This window comes from Nomascus leucogenys, chromosome 22a (assembly GCF_006542625.1).
Source record: "Nomascus leucogenys isolate Asia chromosome 22a, Asia_NLE_v1, whole genome shotgun sequence".
In the NCBI taxonomy this organism is placed as follows: Eukaryota; Metazoa; Chordata; class Mammalia; order Primates; family Hylobatidae; genus Nomascus; species Nomascus leucogenys.
This window is the reverse complement of record NC_044402.1, coordinates 45,921,118-45,942,398: the sequence shown is the minus strand read 5'-3', so window position 1 is coordinate 45,942,398 and position 21,281 is coordinate 45,921,118. Positions and strand designations below refer to the sequence as shown.

The window sequence follows — 21,281 nt, the reverse complement described above, 5'->3', positions numbered from 1 at the left end:
AGGAAGAAAGGATAGAGCTTCCATCCTTGTTTAGAGCTCTGGTTGTACAGATCTGGCAAGCTAGAAAGAAGGCAGGCAGACGAAAGGAGTTATTGGAGGTCTGCTTCCCATTTTATCTAGGGACCCACCTAATAAGCTGTTTCAGTGATTGGCCTTGTGTTTTGTTTGTTTGGTTTCTGCTTTCTTATTAAAATAGTATAATTTTTGCATTTATTTTTGGATGTCCTTCTATGTTGTTACATTTTTAAAAATTTATTTTCTGCTTATAAAAAAAATTATAAACGCTTAAAGCATAATATTCATGCATCATGAAGCAAAAAATTTCCCTCTTCAACCTCTTATTAAAAGGTTACTTTAAGTGTCTGATAGCTACTCCTTTATATTTGTTTCTATGCATAATTGGATATTACAGATATATATATATATATAAAAACATATTTTTAACAAAAGTAGGGTCATGTTATGTATATTGATGTATCAGATACTCCGTAGGCCTTCAGATTGTGGTGCTGAACAAAGGCCTCATGTCCTTTGCCCATAAAATTGGGACAATACTACTACTTACCTCATGAGGTTGTTGTGCGGGTTAAAGGAGAAACCTTTGTGATTCACATATGCCTGTAACATGCGTCTGTGTCATACACATGTAAGCCTGGTTGTGTTATGCCTGCCATAGTAAAGATTAGCTATTATTAGTACGCTTGTCTGAATCCATATCTTTTTGTTTGTTTGTTTGTTTTGAGATGGAGTTTTGCTCTTATTGCCCAGGCTGGAGTGCAGTGGCCTGATCTCGGCTCACTGCAACCTCTGCCTGCCAGGTTCAAGCAATTCTTCTGCCTCAGCCTCCCGAGTAGCTGGGACTACAGGCGCACGCCACCATGCCCAACTAATTTTTGTATTTTTAGTAAAGATGCAGTTTCGCCATGTTGGCCAGGCTGGTCTTGAACTCCTGACCTCTGGTGATCTACCTGCCTCAGCCTCCCAAAGTGCTCGGATTACAGGCGTGAGCCACTGCGCCCGGCCCGAATCCATATCTTAAATCCCAACATGATGTTTTATGTTAGTTTTTTTCTCTTACCTCCTCATTCCTCAAAGAGAACAATGACTAAAAAAAACATCAGTTGGGTAAATACAGCATTATCATAATTACAATTTCCCTGAGAAAAGTGGCTTGCAGTTTGAATATTCAGCATCATAATTACAATTTCCATAAGGAATGTAGAACATTTATTATGAACAACAGAATAATCACTTGGTCCATAAGGGAGAACAGATTATTAGGGGAGTAAGGAGAGAGAAGAAGCAAAAGCCTGTGTTCTAATCAGCATTCAAGAGTAGAAATATAGAACCTGAGAAGAAATTTTAATAGCACCTTAAAATATCTTGCCTGAATTTATCAAAAATCTTATCATGATGGCTTCCATGGGATAAGTGCTGCCTATATAATTTTTTCTTTCACACAATTTAATCATGTTTATTAAATATCCACTCTGCATTTTTACTCATTGTCATTCATATTTTCTATACTCATAAGAAATTTTAAAAAGCAAATTATGACAAAATTTAAAAACTAAAAATATATTAAAAACAATATGGGAGAAAAAGAGTTTTACCAGTTTTTTTTTCTCTCTGTAGTTAAATGCTTCTTTCCTGTCCACAAGAAAAATGGATAAAAGTTAAAAGAAAAAAAGAAAATGTATTTTTGACTTCTTGTGTTACTTTAATTGGCTTTTATTTCAATTTCCTTTTTGTGTGTGTTTTCTATTTTTTAGGTGAAGTGAGAAAAACAGAATGCAGCTTTCAAGGTTGGTACATTTTATAATTTTTATTGTAAATTGACAATTTGTAATTGTATAAATCTATGGGGTAAAAACTAATGTTATAGTGTATGACTTCAATGTGGAATAATTAAGCTAGTTAACATATCCATCCATTTAAATTCTTAACATTTTTTGTGGTGAGAAGATTTGAAATTTACCCTCTTAGCAATTTTCAAATGTAAAATACTCTATAATTAGTTAGATTTACCATGCTGTGCAATAGAACTAACAAGAAAAAAAGCCTATTCTTCTGGTCTAACTGAAATTTTGTACCCTTTGACTATCATCTCTCCATTCTCTCCAACAGCCAGCCTCTATAACCACCATTCTATTCTCTATTTCTGTGACTTCAGTTGTTTTAGAGTCTACCTATAAGAACGTGCAGTATTGACTTTCGTGCCTGACTTATTTCACTTTGCATAATGTTCCCTTGTTCTATCCACGTCATAAATGACAGAATTTAACATGTATGTTAATATGAAACAATATGAAAGTAGCAGAGCGAAATATATCCTTAGCTTTGCACCAATAGTTATTAGAAAACATTATGTTTTTATTTTCCTCACTCATGGACAGAAAAGTACAACATAGACTTAAGTGAATTCAATATAGCAATTAAATATAATAGCTGATTCAATCTGTAGCAAAATTGTGAAGTTGGAAGTACAAAACATTTTCATATTAACATTTAATATTAATAATTTTTCACTCTCTCCATCTATCCATCATTCCATCCATCTACTATGCATATATTTTTATCAATGACTCCTAGTTACATATTGTGTGCAAGGTCCTATCATCTAATTTCCTCTCTTCATACATTGTTTGGCTGACCTTCAACAGATTCTCAACACTACCCCTTGCTCCAGCACTTTCTGCTTCTTACCAACAATGGAGCTTCACCTATTGTAACAGGTATTCGATTTTAACTTGCTGTATCTGATAAATGAGCAGTGTTTCCCCAACATTCCTCAGCTTGTGTGTATGCCAATATGTCTACTTCCAAATAATTGGGGCAAAGAGGAAATCATCAGTGTGATAACTACCAAGTATATTGTAATTCAAGTAAATTAGGAGAGTACAAAAAAATTCTAATCTGGCCTCTGAGATAGAACACTCAGAACTGAATTTATATATGCGCACCCTTGGATAAAGGTATAGTGTAGCCCTGCAGTGACAAGGTACTATGGCCCGAATGTTTTTGTCCTCTCAGAATTACTCTGCTGAAGTCCTAAACCCCAAGGTGATGGTCTTAGGCGATGAGGCCTTTTGGGAAATGATTAGGTTCATGAATCATGAATGGGATTAGTGCCGTTATAAAAGAGGCCCAAGGGAGTTACCTTGCCCCTCTCAGCATGTGAAGACACAGAAAGTGCTGTCTCTAAGGAAGCAGGCTTTCACCATACAGTACTCCTGCCTGTACCTTGATCTTGGACTTCCCAGACTCCAGAACAATGAAACATACACTGCTGTTGTTTCAATGCACTAAATTGATGGCATTTTGTTAAAGCAGCTAGAACAAACTAAAACACAAGTGTTCTCATTATAAAAGTTTGAAACATCAATGGGTTGAAATGGAACTATCATCTCCACACTGTACTCCATAGATAAATGGTAAAACTTAATTATCTGCAATGTCCTTATGGAGAAATTAAAAAAGGAAAATAATTCTTGATAACTCCAGACCCATCTCCAGGAAACATTTAAATATTTGTGTGAAGGGGCCCAAATCTGAACCTGCCTGTGAAACCTAGTCTATCCCTACAATATCCCATGGTCATGCCTCCATTTACACGTACTCTGTGTAGATACTTCCGATGGCTTGCATTAGCCACTGTAGGTATACTCATGCCCTTCTTATAAAAGGGAAGCCCAGTAACAGATTTTTAGATTGAAAAATGCTTCAACTGTTATTCATTTTAATCATTTTTGTCTTCAAATAATAAAATCCAGGCCTATAGAGGTTAAGTATGTAAACTGTTCTAAATCAGAGTTCACTAATGACCAAATAGGGACCACAGTCACATTGTTTACCGTCTTAACATGGGGCATCCCACAGTGGTTGGTATGGAGGGTAGGAAGGCCTTTCATTTCAAATGGAAACCACTTCTGTAACAACACATTTCATACAAATCTGTTGCCTAAAATTGTTTATGTCCTCTATTTTTAAGCATTTCTCAAAAACCCTTTTACTTCCCTGACTATATCATGATCTCCCTGAAGGTAAAGCTCATGGCTATCATTTCTCTGTATTTTTACCATATTTATAAAGTTTAGGTAAATGTGGTGCAGTTCATTATTATTCTAAACCTTATCAATAACACTGAACCTCTGCGTCTATTCCAACTCAGTGAATTCCACTGATATTCTTTGTAGAAGATCTAGAAAAAGAAATCACTGAAGGAAACCAGAAACCAAAGAAAGATGGCTGGGTTTTGTTTTTGTTTTTGCATGTGTGTATACTTTGGAATGTGTGTGAGGAGGAGGTGGTCAAAAGAAATCACTTAAATTTATCTGAGACTATGTGGGTTTAATGTTTTGTAGGGTAAACCATTAGAGCGACTGAAGAGAATAGAGAATGCCTACTGAAAATGTGAACGTATGTTTGGATAGATAGAGAGGATCCAGAGGCTAAACATTAGAATAAATAGACTCAATTTTTAAACACAGAAGAAAGGTTAGGAATAAGAAAACTAATTTCCTTTTTATTATAGATCTTAGATCTAATTTCCTTTTGTCCTTCCTGTGTATTTGAAAATAGGATGTAGCTGTTCTTTCCATGTGAGAGCTGTTTAATATTTTCACACTGAAAGTGTCGTGTTTAGATTTGAGCACCACACATTTAGAAGTCTATAAATAACCTATTTTGCCCTTCAAAATATACAGAATGTCAGTCAAAGAAGCAGAGATTATACAACAATTATTAATTAAAGAGGAATACCAATATTCACTTTACTCTTTCAAAGATCATTAAAGGTGATCAAATTTGTAACTCACCGCAACTCTTTTCAAAAATCCTTTTCTTCACCTGTCACATCTTTCACACTGCAATGTTTCAAATCTCCATCAAAACCTTAAGCTCTTCTTAAGCCCTAGTTCTTGCCACTTTTGTTACATATGTATCTCTCTCTCGTTTCTTCCAGCATTTTATTATGTAGTTCAACCTAGTCTCTCTTACTAAAACCTTCTCTCTCACCCACCTACCTCTCTGATTTTATCTTTCTAGGTTTTCCTATGAAAGAGGAAGAGATAAGAATTAATAGGCAGTTTATGTAAATGCTGAGTGTACCCAAATGTCAGTAGATCTTGTCTTAGCCATGCATATTCTATAGCATGGTGATGGACTCAAAATTGTAAGCAGTGGCAGTACGTGTAGTGGATATAGCAATGGATTCACTTTTAATTAAACAGAGTGTGAGCTTTTATCTCTACTCCCTCCCCAAAAGTAACTAAAATAAGAATAAAGGATAAATAATGCATAACCCCCCAAGGACAAAGTAATCAAGAAAGGTGACAGACAATACCAGACTAAAAATGGCAAACACATTTTCAAAAATGGTAAGTGGATGGACAAAGATAGTCATAGTAGCATGACTGAAGGTTGAAACTGAAGCAATCAGAAAAGTAATAATAATGAAAAGGAGTCTGAGCTGCTGATCCCCAGAAATGCCCAGAAATGAGAGATATTAAAGGTAGGGATTAAGGAAGTGACTGAAAACATTAAAATGGGGGTTGAAAGTTTGTAAATGGAAGAATTGGGCTCCCAGATTCTTTCCCACATCATGAAGCCAGGCAACTACCCTGGCTTCATTTTGTCAAAGACTTGAGATGTACTTTGTGAATTCTGTAATTCAACTGGAGAAGTACTGGTCTTGCAAATCCTAAGATCAGTTTCGGACAGAAAGAAGGCACTCTAGGCTGGCCACGGTGGCTCACGCCTGTAATCCCAGCACTTTGGGAGGCTGAGGGGGGTGGATCACGAGGTCAGGAGCTCGAGACCATCCTGGCTAACATGGTGAAACCCCGTCTCCACTAAAAATACAAAAAATCAGCCGGGAGTGGTGGCGGGCGCCTGTAGTCCCAGCTACGCGGGAGGCTGAGGCAGGAGAATGGCGTGAACCCGAGGCAGGAGGTCGCGCCACTGCACTCCAGCCTGGGCTACAGAACGAGACTCTGTCTCAAAAAAAAAAAAAAAAAAAAAAAAAAAGAAAAGAAAAGAAAGAAGGCACTCTAGTGAAAACAGGATTTAATTAAAGTATACAAAAAATAAGATAATTAAATAAAAGTATGCTTATGAGAAAATGAGACCCTTGATACATCTCTCTAACTTCACTCTCAGAACTCTGGAAGCCAAGCAGGAAAACAAAGGATTCCTCTCTGGAGACTAAAGAACTCAAAAGAAAAGAAGTGCAGATAGGGATACTGTTTTCTCCCAGCGAAAAGTTCAGTGCTGTATTGTGGGCTGCACTAAGGCTTACCGACTGACAGGTCCAGCAAACACACCCAGAGATTCCAATCAGCCTTAGAGGTCCTGCAATAAACAGAAGGAAACTGCTATAAACAGAGGGGAAAGTTGTACACCATGAAAGAAGAACACCAATACAAACAGAAAAAAATAAGACAATGCAGGGTGTAATAGAAAACAATGGAAAAGCTATAATACTCTCAAAATGATGAGACATTATATCCCCTAAAGTAGAACAGGATGTATAGATAGATTAGAGCTAGAGATAGAGATAGAGATACATAGATAGAGGTAGATGTACATAGAGAGAGACAAAGAGAAAGAAAAAAGTAAAAGCTCTTGGAAAAAGAGGGAAAGAAATTGGAGTATATTGGAAGTTACCCTTAAGGAGAGTTTCCAGAAAGTTGAAAAAAATGACAAAAAGATTAAAAATAGGGAAAAAATTCAATAAACCAGAATTAATGCAGAATACCCACCATCTGACTCATAATAGTTCTTGAAATAAAGAAAGGTTGGAGGTGAGTGATTAATAAATAATTGCAAACTAATAGCCAGAATTATTTTCAGATTAAAAGGGCCCAGTGATGCTACCAATAACAAATAGGATACCAAAATCATCATGAAAGTTCAGAATAGAAGAGACAGAAGAGTACACTACAGCTTCCAGAGAGAGAAGAAAGAGGAAAAAAAGAGTCACCTACGAAAGCATAAGAGCCAGAATAGACCATGACTTCTCAGTATCAACCCTGAAAGCTAGAATTCCATGGAGGAATACTCTCAAATTTCCACATACTCCACCAAGAAAGCAGAAAAAATGGCTTCCAGGAAATAAGGTCACGAATATAAGAAGGAGATAAAATTTCCCGGGTTATCAGTGAAGTTCTGGAATATCAGTTTATGCAGCCCCCTCTAGATAACAGCCAGTTCAGCAGACCAGCTGCAGCAAAAATATAGAAAGAAGGACTCCAGGAGGACTGTTTTAAAACCAAATACAATACAATTAGCAAAACCAGAAAGAATGATGAATGCGTTCACACATATTAAGAGAAGATTTTCAGTTCTGCAGGATGATTTGGGAGTTAATTAATGACAGATTTATAGAAATCATGCAAGTCATGAAACAGGGCAATTATTAACTCCAGGAGAGATAAGAATTGGAACTATTTACACTATCTTTTCAATTTTTCTATAAATGTAAAACTAAAATGAAAAGTTTATTTACATGTAAAATAAGATACATAATCTTACAAAATTACAAAAAAAAGAATTGAAATAAATGTCTAGAACATCATATTATTCAGCTGACAATATGAATAGTCATAATAATGTAAGTGCTGACTTTTGATTTAACCAAAATCATACTACAACTATATAGAGAAGATAAATGTATATGTGTTATATGGGCAGTTTTAAGAAGCTAAATCTGTATATTCCATATGGGAAATCGATGAAAAAGATAAAAAGGAGGAGAAGGAAGAAAAAATGGCATTTTACCTGTGTCATTAGAAACAGATTATTATCAAAATATACAAATATAAGAGGTGAGAGTAAGCCTGTTGATAAGAATAAAGCAGATTATTATTATTACTCTATTTTCCTATTAGTGTATCATTAATATATTATTACAGAACTACTTGGCTTTTTAAAATACTAATCTGTATTACTTTCATAAAATAAAGCAAAATTTAAATGTATTTAATATTAAAAATGTATAATTTACTCTAGCTTTACATACCTGCTTTACCACTTACCTTAGGAAAGTCACTCTTTTTTTTTTTTTTTTTTAACTGGTTTAGTTGTATATTTGTTGGATTTTCTTTTGCTTTTCCTCATAAGGAAGCTAATGCAAGTGAATGATCCTACCTTAATATCTAACATGAAGCAGTGAGTCCTCCAGCATTCTTTTTCATTTCCCCCTTAAAGGAGCTAAGAAATGTGTTAGCTTCTTTCAGATATTTGAATGAGTCTTATGTGGAAGAGAGATGCAATTTGCCTTTGGTTTCAAGTGATAAAAACAGGAGCTGAAAAGTTCAAGAAAACATATCCAGCTCAATATTAAAAGGAACATTATTGTAAAACATGGCTATCCAGGGCACAGGTAACTGGTGAGTTCTCCATGGTAGAGTCTTTCAAACACATAAGGGGAATGAAATACAATATAGAGGTAATGCAAGTGATGAATAAGTAAACTAAGTAATGTTCCAATCCTTCATTTCTATAGACTGGATGATGTTATGCCCTGCTACTTCTCCACAGATGCAACAACCACCAGAGAAGCAAGCTGTAGTTACTAATATGGTAGCAATTAAGATTAGACGAAAAAAGAACAGGCTCCGATTGCTTTACACACTAAGGAAAATGTAAAAAGTAGACTTAGAAAGGGATCTGAGCCAAATTCTGGCCCAGATTTAACATTGTGAAAAAGTTCAAAGTAAGGGTGAAATTCTGACATCTCATTTGAAAGCAATGCAGCTCTCCTGGGAAAGGACTGACTCGGGGCTTGCTTTATTATGAACTCCATCCTTTCTTAGTCACACACAGACAGACCCTGACTTGTATATATACTCTGCCCACTCTGCCTCTGCCTCTAAGGCCTCCAGAGTAGACTCAAAGTGGATTCATTTCCCCATTGGAAGAAAAGGAAGAGAGAGAGAAAAAAAAACAAAAAGAGGATCCAAAGGTTCCTTTGTACATCCTAGCTCTTGTCCCTATTCTTGAACTCTGAAAAGGCAGGGTAAACGGTCAACCCCAAAGCAGGTGAAGAAATCCTACTCCAAACCACTCTTCACTCCCTGTGGCCCTGTCTTCTCCTTCCTATTCCCTGTTTTGCTTTGTTCCAGGTCCCTTTAACTGCCTACTCACTTGCTACCTCAGCAATCAACCCTCACCCAGGCCTGCAGGAGCCTCTTTCCAGGATAGGAATGTGGTGCAAGCTCTTGCGCTAGGGGGTGTTGCAGTTTTGCTTTCTGGTATTTAGCTATCCAGCCTGTTTGAAAATAGGGTCACCTCTGCAGCACAGATCCAGTTCTTAACTCTTAAGTCATATTTCTATTGGTTACCCAATACCCAGGCAATTAATTCCAGGCTCTTTAGCATAACACTTACATTTTTCACCATCTGGACCAGGTGACATTTCCAACCTCCTATCCTGATCTTCCTCTAGAAAGCTCCCTTTGTTCCAACCACACTAAATTCTTCACGTACCCTCTATTGAGAATGCCCTTTCCCGCCATCATCCCTCTCCCATTCTCTCCCCTCTCTGCAGCACTCTGACTAGACTAACTGGAATATCTCTCCCTCCTCTGTAAAACCTTTTTATATTCCCTTATTTGAACTTAGAGAGCAATCCCTCTGTGCTCCCAAGGCTTTTTGCTCATACGTCTATTATAGCACTTAACATGATGTATTTTAATTTATGTTTTGTGGGTTTATCTTTCCTACCTGATTTCTCAAATAAAAGCATCCTATTCTTCTTGGTATTTACAGTACATAACACAGTATAAGGTTTGTAGCAGGGACCCAATTAATGTTATTTGAATGAATGAAATAAATATGTGAATGAATGAGAATGTACGCCGTAGTGTGTGCCTTTTTAAACAACTGATCTAAAAAATTAGTGATTAAACAAAGAAAGCTTCAGTAAGCATCTTGCACATCTGGACAATTGTAATGCAAAATATTTACTTAGGAGGCAAAGAGATAGTCTCTTTTCTTGTTGAAATATAAAGGAATTTTGTTTCAAGGAAAATTACATTGAAAACATAACTGTCTATAATACAAGAGTCTAAGTTTATATCTTTGGGGACAGTTCTTATCTTTTTACATTACAAGAGTGAACACGATTTAAACCAGTGTGATGATGTTTCCAGACAGCTAATAAAAAGGAAGATTAGAGAGCTATATAAAATGGCAGGTGCCTTGGCAGATTCCACATCTTAGACATTAAGCACAGAAGTGAAGCTGTTTTCTCAAGACCACCAAAAGTGCTTGATGTCAGCTTCAGCAGCATGATGCCATTTTGCCTGAGGTGTTCATCTTACCTTGTATCCCTGTTAGAAAATAATATAGAGAAAAAAAAAAAAACCTAAAGCTAACAGTGGTAGATGATGACACTCAGAACAGAGAAAGCATCTGAAAAAAGCAGACTCCTGGAAAAAAGAATGTTGAATTATTTCTAGTCAATCACTTGCAACATATCCTGTGCACTCATAGACCAAACTGTTATGTCTAATCATATAAAGAATCATCTGCAGAAGGACTATATATTCTATAACTCACTTTATATCATAATCTCTTAGGGAGTTTAGAATTATGACTATTTAAAGATATGAGAGAAATGCACCAGGGTGATATTTCTCCTGGTAACTCACATGACTACCAGGGGTAACAGCCATCTTTACCCAAAAAGCGAATACAGAAAATACATAATCTTTTTTTTTTTGGTAACCTAATGAATGCAATTACAACAAATATTTTCTCTTTTGAGCTTTCTTTATCAAAAGTAACTTCAAAACCACCTCCTGTTTGGAGACAAAGGTAGTGCCGAGAACATGCTGTGAATATAGGCTAAAAGAAACACAAAGCAAAGAGACAGATACGTTAGGAGAAAATAATTGTCAACCTCAAAGACATCTAATGAACATGGAACAGGAATCTCAGAAATTGATCATGAAGATAATAGTAGACATTTTGTAAATGTACAATTTGTAATAAAGGGTTTTTTTTTAAGTGAACACGTGCATCTAGCCTTGACTAATTAGCTAATGACTGACTCCACTGATTGGTGGGGATGATTAATTTGTGAGCTTGTCAAAGGACAAATAATAATAAAGTCCTCTGTTCCAGCCTTTTTGCTGATGGTGCTGCCTGAATGTCTTTATATGTCTAAAGAAACCCAAACTTCTTTAGTCAATGTGACTATTACCTGAAGGCTTATTATCAGGGGCCAAAGATAAGTTAGAGATATTTCCTGGATTGGCTCAAATCAAATTACATATTAGCAGAGGAGTTGCCCACTGCCCCTTCCCGATAAACGATCACTTAGCCTCAGGTCTGGTTTTCTCATATGCTGTTCTTCCTCTTTATTTTCTTACTCTTGCTTTAGTTTTCCTTCTCAATAGGACTAACGTGTATATGTCATGGCTATTTCACTTGTCATTGATCTGAAAGTCAGCAGAGCATAGGATCTGGAGACAAACAATCCGGGCTTGAATCCCAGTTTTTCCACTTACTGTGTACATTTTGGAAGAGACGCTTATAATCTCTAAACTTGGGTCTCCTCATCCACAAAATGGAGGATGCATCCTGAGGGGTTTATAAATATTAAATAGGATAATCTTGTTTAGGCCTGCCGTAGATACTCAATTGATGTTATTATAATAAGTGATTATGCTGGAGAAGGGGAAGAGACATGAAGATTTTCACACTCTACACTTTGACCATATGTATAAGCAGTTCCCTTAAGTTCTTACTCAGAAAATAAAAATGCAACAGACATCTATTTTTTCTTTTGCTTAGATGCTGGGAGAATTAGAACCAAATTAATCTTGTTAGAATAAAACACTTTTCAAAATACTGTTTTATTTGTATCTTGACTGCTAGAAGAATTAGAGTCCAAGTCAAAGTCAAATAACTTTACTGGCTCGGGCATGGTGGCTCACACCTGTAATCCCTGCACTTTGGAGGCTGAGGCGGGCGGATCACCTGAGGTTGGGAGTTCGAGACCAGCCTGACCAACGTGGAGAAACCCCGTCTCTACTAAAAATACAAAATTAGCCAAATGTGGTGACACATGCCTGTAATCCCAGCTACTCCAGAGGACGAAGCTGGAGAATTGCTTGAACCCGGGAGGCGGAGGTTGCAGTGAGCTGAGATCATGCCATTGCACTCCAGCCTGGGCAAAAAGAGTGAAACTCAGTCTCAAAAAAAAAAAAAAAAGAAAAGCCAAATAACTTTTCTTCTAGGCTAAGTTCCCCTTTTCTTTTGATTCTCCTGTTACTCAATCTTTGTTCTTGGTTTATCTATAATTGTATAATTTTATTTGTATTTGACTTCTGGGTTCTCTCAAATCCTTTTGAAGCAAAACAGTGAAATCTTTAAGCTTTCAGAAGTCCTCTGTCTCTCTCTCTCAAACACACACACACGCACACACACACACACACACACACACAATTTACACCATTAAAGGGAAATGATAAACCTAGTTTGGCCTATATTGGTTCCCTGTGAACCTTTTTGAAATTGCATATTTCCATGTCCAGCTTTAGATATTCTGATCCTCTAGATCAAGGTGGAGCCAGGAATCTGTATGTTTTAGCAAGCATTATGCACCTAGGAAATTCAGACTCAGACAGTACTCTACCACACTTGGAGAAACAATGGCCTATGTGATGCAGCAGGCATAGATATAAATGAGTCTGGCTTTCAAAGCAGAAACAATTACCATCTGTGTGACCTTAGAAAATCACTCAACCTGAGATTCAGTGTCTTCATCTTTAAAAGATGGAGAAACTTGTAAATGTCTGTTAAACCTAACTTATAAAGTTGCTATAAAATGTCTGTTAAACCTAACTTATAATAAAGTTGCTATAAAAAGTAAACGAAATGAAATATTACATGTCACAAAGATGAAAAAACATATTAATTAAATGATTAATTAATTAATTAAATGAACATCTAGGTTTCACAATCTGCAAAAAACATATTAATTAAATGATTAATTAATTAATTAAATGAACAGCAAATGATTAATTAATTAAATGAACATCTAGGTTTCACAATCTGCAAAAAGACCCATATGAATTTTTAGAGACAAATAGCCTTTTTTGTGTTTAAAAATCAAGGCCCTTTGCTGTGACTTCTGACTGCTCCAGATAGATTAGGTGTGTTAAATCTCAGGTCATGACTCATTAGGGAATTGTGTAATCTGGTAGTAGCCCCAGCATTTTTAAAATACAGTAGAATAAAATGAAATAGAATAGGATAAAGATGAAAAATATCAGAGCACATTGCCCATCAGAAGAAGTTTAAAATCAGATGTCTAATACAGTAGTCTCCCTTTGTCTGCAAGAGATGTGTTCTAAGACCCCCAGTGGATGCCTGGCCACAGATAATATTGAACTCTACGTTTTTCCCTATACATACATACCTATGAAAAAGTTTAATTCATAAATTAGGCAAGTAAGAGATGAACAACAATAGCTAATAATTAAATATTAATTATAATGACATACCATCATCACTACTCTTGCACTTTGGGGCCGCTTATTAAGTAAAATAAGCATTACTTCAGTACAAGAACTGCTTTACCTCAACAGTTTATCTGAAGCAAAACAGCTACTAAATGACTAACAGGCAGGTAGCACAGTGTGGATCCACTGGACAAAGAGATAATTCACATCCCAGTTTGGACGGAGCCGAATGGCCCACAGTTTAAAATGTATTAATTGCTTATGTCTGGATTTTTCCATTTAATATTTTTGGACAGCTGTTGACCATGGGTAACTGAAACAATGGAAAACTAAACCACAAATAAGGGGGGACTATTGTTTTTAAATGTAGTTGTTTTTTGTGCCATTTTGTGTCTTCTCCTGAGTTACTCCTATATATTCTGAGTTGTGTTTGGAGGTCATACTCAAGAATAGAAGAAGAGAAGTGGTGGCCAGTATAGAGGGCAAGATGGGGCAGGAAGCAGGCAGCATCTATAGGTGAGACTGTGTAAGGGAAGCAGGAATATATGAAAAAGAATATGATTAAAGGAATGTTAAAAGGAATACAATTAAACATTATCATAGGTATGCATGTATAAGGAAAATGGCATATACATGGTTTGGTACTATCTGCGGTTTCAGGCATCTTTGAGGAGAAGGACAGGAGAATATGTGTCTCTTTAGTGCTTTCGAAAATATTGTGGAGGGCACTAGGCTTTTAAGATCATGCAGAAAGGAGTTTTAGAGCAGATTCTTAGAAAATTTTAAAAAAGAATGATCCTAAAAAGCTGAAAGACATGGGGCAGTTTGTATGTGCAAATATTCTAAGCTTAAAGCACACTGGTAAGGGAAAATAGTACTTTTCAGGTATAAGTTAAATTATACTTTGCAGGTATAGGTTCCTTGATGTATCAGATGCTCTTCTAATCCCCAACTACCTCTACCGAAAGCAAAGTTTAGGGCTATCATGAAAGATGGAGTCCTTTTTGTGGCTGACGGTTTAAAGGAATAGTGCTCTAGCATCTGAAAGTGAATTTTGAAATTCATTTTTCTCATTTTAACAAAAGCACTGCCTTATGTAAGAAAATAATACATTATATGCACTATTTAGTGGGTACATTAATGGCTACCATTTTGTGAGCTCATACCATATACTAAGAATTGCACTAAGTACTTTACAACCATGATCTCTTACCTTCCAGAACTCTAGGGGAAAATTTTAGTGTACATGCTCTATAGATAATCTTACTGAAGCTCAAAGAGATTAAGTAATTAACCTCAATCCACATGAGTAGCCAGGGCTAGAAGCAGAATTCACACCCCGATCTCTACAGTCATTTACTTGCAGCTGTACCTCACTGCCTCAGCCCCTAGGGTAAACTGGTGCTTATGGACTGATTTTGGAAGGTCACCATCATATGTAATATCTTTCTGAGAGGGAAGCATGCCTGCGAAGTCAAGCAATTTGGCTAAACAAAAGTGTTGTGCATTAAGCAGTCAGCCACTGCTGAAGATGCTCAGTGTCTCAACGTCTTCACTATACACATTGGGTATGTAACTGTGTCTTGTTTCTCAGTGGATTCTAAAGGGACTTGGTGGAAAAAACAGCTGCTTATTTGTTTCTCTTTTAAATGTTAATTTTGTGGTATGCTTCATAAATTTATTTGCATTCTGTCACCCAAATGATAGTGATTGAGATGAAAAGAATATCATGCTAAAAATATATTTTGGATTGTACAGTTAGAAAACAAATAGGTTCATGTATTTTTGTAATTTTACGGCCAGGGTTAGGGCAGGCATGTGTGTGGTGTGTGTGGGGACAGGAAATGGTATTACTCTGGGACCAATGTTTTCTTTTTGTTTGTTTTGTGTTTGGCAATCAAGAAGGTTGATGTTAATTTGATCCAGAAATTATGCTGTATAGAAGTAGAGAGTATAGTATGCTCCGGATATCTAGTCCCAGATTCTATTCACTGTATGCATCCAGTGAGGGTTAAAATGAAAAAATGAAGCTGTTGTGACTAGCTCTGACAGGAACTCAGGGGACTTTCTCCTCAGTTCTCCCCCACATTGCAAAGCGAAGAGCCTTTTGTTCATCCCCTGTCCAAGACCGTGAGAGGTACAGATGTCCTCTTTGCAGTCGATTCTTTTGTAAGTAGAAGTTTGGGTTAGGTAAAGGAAACAGACAGCAAAACTGCTGATTTTCAAGGGCATCTTGCACAAGGAAATTTGCATCTTGTGATTCTCCTCACTCTCTCTGGTGTCTGAAAACAATCTGGAGTTATCAAGCCTTGACAACAGCTAATGAGAATGAACAGACTCACACAGATTCCCCCTTAGCAGCAATTGGATTCAACCTTTACAAGACAGGCAAATCAGCCCAAATAACCTATTTTTTTGAATGAATAAAAAGATTTTCTAGCCTCTAGCAGTTGTCTACTAAGAAGGAAGTCTGGCAAAGAAGTTGAGCTGTAATCATGACAATAAGACCTGTAGAATGTTTACTAAGTGCCAGGTATGTAGTGCTTCACATCAACCCTGTGGCCTGGGTACCACTGCCACCACCACCTTCATCACTATAATCCCCATTTCATAAATGAGGAAACTGCAGCACAGAGAAGTTCCATTTTCTGCCTGTGGCCCATATGCCTGGTTCCAGAGGTCATGGACTCAACTCTTTTCTTCCCCAGTCAGGGTAAAAACTAAGGTATATCTGAATTCTGAGCTGCCTTACTTAAGGGCTGTCATCCTGAGACCTGTGGAAAAGGGGTTGGTTACAGTTCATCAGATCTTCAGCACAGTATCTCATGAATTATTCTTTCCATTTGTGACTGATCAATTAAAAAATAATGATTTAGAGTCCGCTATGAGCTAGGCACTGTAATATATGACAGGAGATATTGCTCAGTGGCTGAGGTGAATCCTGGCGCCAGGCTTCCTTGATTAGAATTTACTTACTAGCTGTGACCTGGAGATGTAACTTAACTTCATGGGCTTCAGTTTTCCCATCTAGAATTGGAAACAATAATAATTACGTTCTTCATAGATTTAAATTAGTTAATTAAAGTAAATCAATTAAAATAGTGCCGGACACATAGTAACAACTCAATAAGTTTTACTGTTATGGTTATTACTAACCTGTTTTACAAGCTAAAAATTATAAAATAGTTTTGTTGTAGTTATAATAGTCTAGATAGAGAGAAAAATGAATCATTCTGGATCTACTCTTTTTATGAAATTAGTCTAGATTTTAAAACAATAAAATACCTATAACTTTTTAAAGTCTTAATTAAGTTACCCTTTTCTAACCCAGGAATGTGTATGCATTTTTTAAATTGTTGGATTTATTTGATTTAATTAATTGATTTGATCAATGTAGCTAATATGTATTGATTCCCTACTAGGTGCTAGGAACAATGAATGAAAAATCCATGCACAAAATTTGTAGAATTAATGCTCCATGATAAGTTTCCCACTCTTTTTCACTCTGATGTTTATAAAAACTTTAACAGAAAATTAAAATTAGCACTGAACCTGTTAGTGATTCTATAGAATACAAGAAAAATGATGCCTCATTAATAGTTGAAATATAATTTACCACATTTCTGCTTTTCATTTGTTCTGGGTAAAAATATCATTATCTAAGTAAAAATGTTTCCATAGACTATCTATACCCCAATTCTTGCTTATACTATATGGTTATAGTTGTTTCTAATCAAAGATATGTCTCACTTTAAAAACACAACAAATTTAGGATTATATTTTGGGGTGAATATTTGTCATATAGAAAAACCAACATGTCTATGATGAGTGTTATACATAATTTATATAATTAATTCTGCACTAAATGTTTGCTCCAAATTAGTCACAACATAGACCATATAATAGAATTGTATCCCTAAAAAGATCAAGAAGTATTGGTCCTTTCTTTTTTGGGAGGGGCTTTATTTCTGTATCTGAAAGACTTTTAGAGGTTTAACTAATAAAAGGTTGTATTTTCCAGCTGTTCTCATTTGGCAGATGGTTAATTTTAAGCCTATAGAATAAGTATGCTTAACTCACTTTGCAAACCCGAAAGAACCATAAATTAGAAAGCTAGATATATTTTATCTGTTTTAACTATTGGCCATCCCAATTGCTCACCATGATCTCTGCTGCTGGGATAGATTACAACAAATGATATTAATATATTCTATTCTTGAATGCATTAATGCCACATTCATTTAGTGAAATTGATTGCATAGGAGCCTAGATATGTATATTTAAATAATTAATAAACATTTTTACTTTGAAGTACGTGGGTAGCCCTTTTAAAATTCGCAGAGCAGTTTTTACCCCACCCCATATTTCTGTTCTAAGAAATAACATCATCACTCAGTGGAGGAGGAAGTAAACTTGTGTAGTATCTCTCCAGAGGTTAGAAATAGGATCCAATGGTAAGAGCTTCTGGGAGGCAAGATTTCTGCTCAATAGAAGGATGCGCTTTCTGATAATTAAAGCTGTCTGACAGTGGAGAAGTGACCACCTGTCATGGGGATAATTCAGGCAGAGACTGGGTGATTATCATTTAGAAATATGGTAAAAGGGATAATTCAGGTGGTAGAACATTTGATTAAGTGATGTCTCAATTTCCTTACAACTGAAACGTTTTGCTTAGGATTGTGGAAGTTCTTATCTAACCTAAAATTTTTTCCATGAAGAAACAGCTACATGGTACAGTGGTTAAAAGCAGCAATTTTATGATAAAACAGATTGACCTGGAGTTTGTGCCTTGTTGCTACTGACGAACAGAATGACTATAAGGCACTCATTCAACTTTCCCAGAGACAGTTTCTGTAGCTGCCAGAAAGAACAATATCTAATAAGTGAGTTTTGAGGATTGAGGTTTTTTTTCTTCTTTTTTTATTTTATTTTATTTATTTATTTATTTTTATTATTATACTTTAGGTTTTAGGGTACATGTGCACAGTGTGCAGGTTTGTTACATATGTATCCATGTGCCATGTTGTTTTGCTGCACCCATCAACTCGTCATTTAGCGTTAGGTATATCTCCTAATGCTGTCCCTCCCCCCTCCCCCAACCCCACAACAGTCCCCGGAGTGTGATGTTCCCCTTCCTGTGTCCATGAGTTCTCATTGTTCAATTCCCACCTATGAGTGAGAACATGCGGTGTTTGGTTTTTTGTCCTTGCAATAGTTTACTAAGAATGATGTTTTCCAGTTTCATCCATGTCCCTACAAAGGACATGAACTCATCATTTTTTACGGCTGCATAGTATTCCATGGTGTATATGTGCCACATTTTCTTAATCCAGTCTATCGTTGTTGGACATTTGGGTTGGTTCCACGTCTTTGCTATTGTGAATAGTGCCGCAATAAACATACGTGTGCATGTGTCTTTATAGCAGCATGATTTATAGTCCTTTGGGTATATACCCAGTAATGGGATGGCTGGGTCAGATGGTATTTCTAGTTCTAGATCCCTGAGGAATCGCCACACTGACTTCCACAATGGTTGAACTAGTTGACAGTCCCACCAACAGTGTCAAAGTGTTCCTATTTCTCCACGTCCTCTCCAGCACCTGTTGTTTCCTGACTTTTTAATGATGGCTATTCTAACTGGTGTGAGATGGTATCTCACTGTGGTTTTGATTTGCATTTCTCTGATGGCCAGTGATGATGAGCATTTTTTCATGTGTTTTTTGGCTGCATAATTGTCTTCTTTTGAGAAGTGTCTGTTCATGAGGATTGAGTTTATACATGTTACAATATCTCATGGGTATGGGTCTACAAACCTAGGAAGTCATGTCTTTCAAAATACAAAGGGAGAAATGATTGAGAAATATACCTGCTTGGAACTAGAGGAACATCATGATATTCAATGATTTTTTTAAAAAAAATCTTTAAATCTGTAATGTATATTGGACCACTTTGATGCATGCTTAGTTTATAATAGCCAGAAGCAAATATCTTTGTGGCAGTTGTATGACAATTAAGACACTTTAGCAACTGCATGGATGAAGTATTCACAATTGATTGCTTTCTTCTGGAGATAATTCCATAATCTATTTCTAGATCAATAGCTCTGTATAGACACTAGAAGTGATTAAATATCTAACTAAATGCTATAAGCATCATTGTAATATCCTGGGAATCTGCAAATCACATAATCTCTCAGTTCATGTTTATCACTCTCTTTCAAGCCAACATCACCTGGGGCAGTTTAAGGTTTTCTTGCACATTTGTGTAGCATGATGATACTCATGCTGGCAACAATAAATCAAACCTCTGGTGATAGATGTTTCTTCTGTATGCACACATACACATACCTTAATGCAAGTCACATTTCCCAAAGAGTACAGTGTGAGTATTACGTGCAGATACTACACAAAAGCAATCTCTCTTAGCCTACGGTTTCGATCCTTCACTGTGAACCCTCCTGGAGCCTGCTGATCAGCATGCAGAACCAAGTTCCAGAGAAGTACAGAGAAATCTCTAGGGATCTCTGTCCACCTGTAAAGTGAGAAAGGATCCATATATTATTTGCAGACCCATCTTCACTTGTTCTCGAGAAAGCTTTTGTTGTTATCTTAGAAGTGGAAATATATGTGTGTTTCAGCTGGTGTCTAACACATTTAGTTACAGAATACAAAAATGTTCAGCACTTTAGGGGGCAAATGTTATTTTTGGGGAAAAAAACTTTTCCAAAGCAATGCACACACACACACACACACACACACACACACACACACACACAGAGAGAGAGAGAGAGAGAGACAGAGACAGAGACAGAGACAGAGAAACAGAGACAGATTTGGCTTCTGAGATTTGTAATACAACCTGGGGCAATGAAGAAAAAAAATAGATGGTTAAGACAGGTAAGTAGAATTATAGATGTCTATTAGACTGATATGTTTAAAAGATGAATGTTCTCTGGACTAAAGTTAGAATGAATTTCTCTTTCTATTAGACTTAGTTTTAGAATGTTTTGGGTAGGTTTCTTAGCACCTTTAATAAGTGAGCACATTTCTTTTAAAATGTGTCAAATCATGATAAAAGCTGCTGCACTCAAAGGCTCCAGTTTGCAGTACAAATTCAGCAATGCACAACAGCAAGCTGATCAAGTCTGGGTTTTATTTTATTTTTATATGATATCATTAGGTTTTATTTGGCTGCTCTTAGCTGCTGACAACAACATACCTCCTATCAAATTTATTGTGAATTAAGAGATGATAGGTATGAAGTTATATTAAAAGAATTTTCAGTGTGAACTTACATACAGTAGAACAAATTGGTAAAAACAGCTATGAAAATGTTTTATAATGCATAACTATTTGTCAAACAAGGAGAAAAAATGTGTACAGGATTGTTCTATTGTGTTTAAGGGGATGGGGATAGTTAAAGTAACAAAAATAGCTTTGACAATATTGTTTAAAAAACTTATTTCACCCCATGTGTCTCGAGCCTGAACTTTGAAATTTCACCTTAACTCCTACTGTTTGAAGATTTCTACATTTGAGACTTGAAAGAATTGAGAAGGAAAATCACATAAAAATTTATGAAGTTTTAGAACACCTAAAGCTATTACATACTATCATTTTGATATGTAATTTGGGAGCCATTGGTAGGATTTTGTGGTTTTTATTAGCCTATGTCATATTTGCTTTATATTTCCAAAGCAATAGGTTAACATGAATTTGCATAATTAGCATAAAATAGAGCAAAATTAATAATGAACCTCAACAGGGTACATCCTCATCTTTCCCAAACCTATTGGTATGAGTACCG

The 21,281-nt window shown here is 36.2% G+C and overlaps 1 protein-coding gene across 3 annotated transcripts in view; it reads left to right on the top strand.

Moving 5' to 3' along the window:
• Positions 1-21,281, top strand: part of LINGO2 (leucine rich repeat and Ig domain containing 2) — a 1,366,613-nt gene that overhangs the window by 888,635 nt on the left and 456,697 nt on the right. For 2 of the 3 annotated variants that reach the window (XM_003271935.3, XM_030803985.1), the window contains one exon: positions 1,773-1,805. The gene's annotated coding sequence lies outside the window, so the exon portion shown is untranslated. Of the gene's footprint in view, positions 1-1,772; positions 1,912-21,281 lie in introns of those variants that run through there. The other variant, XR_004028020.1, reaches the window with a different exon arrangement.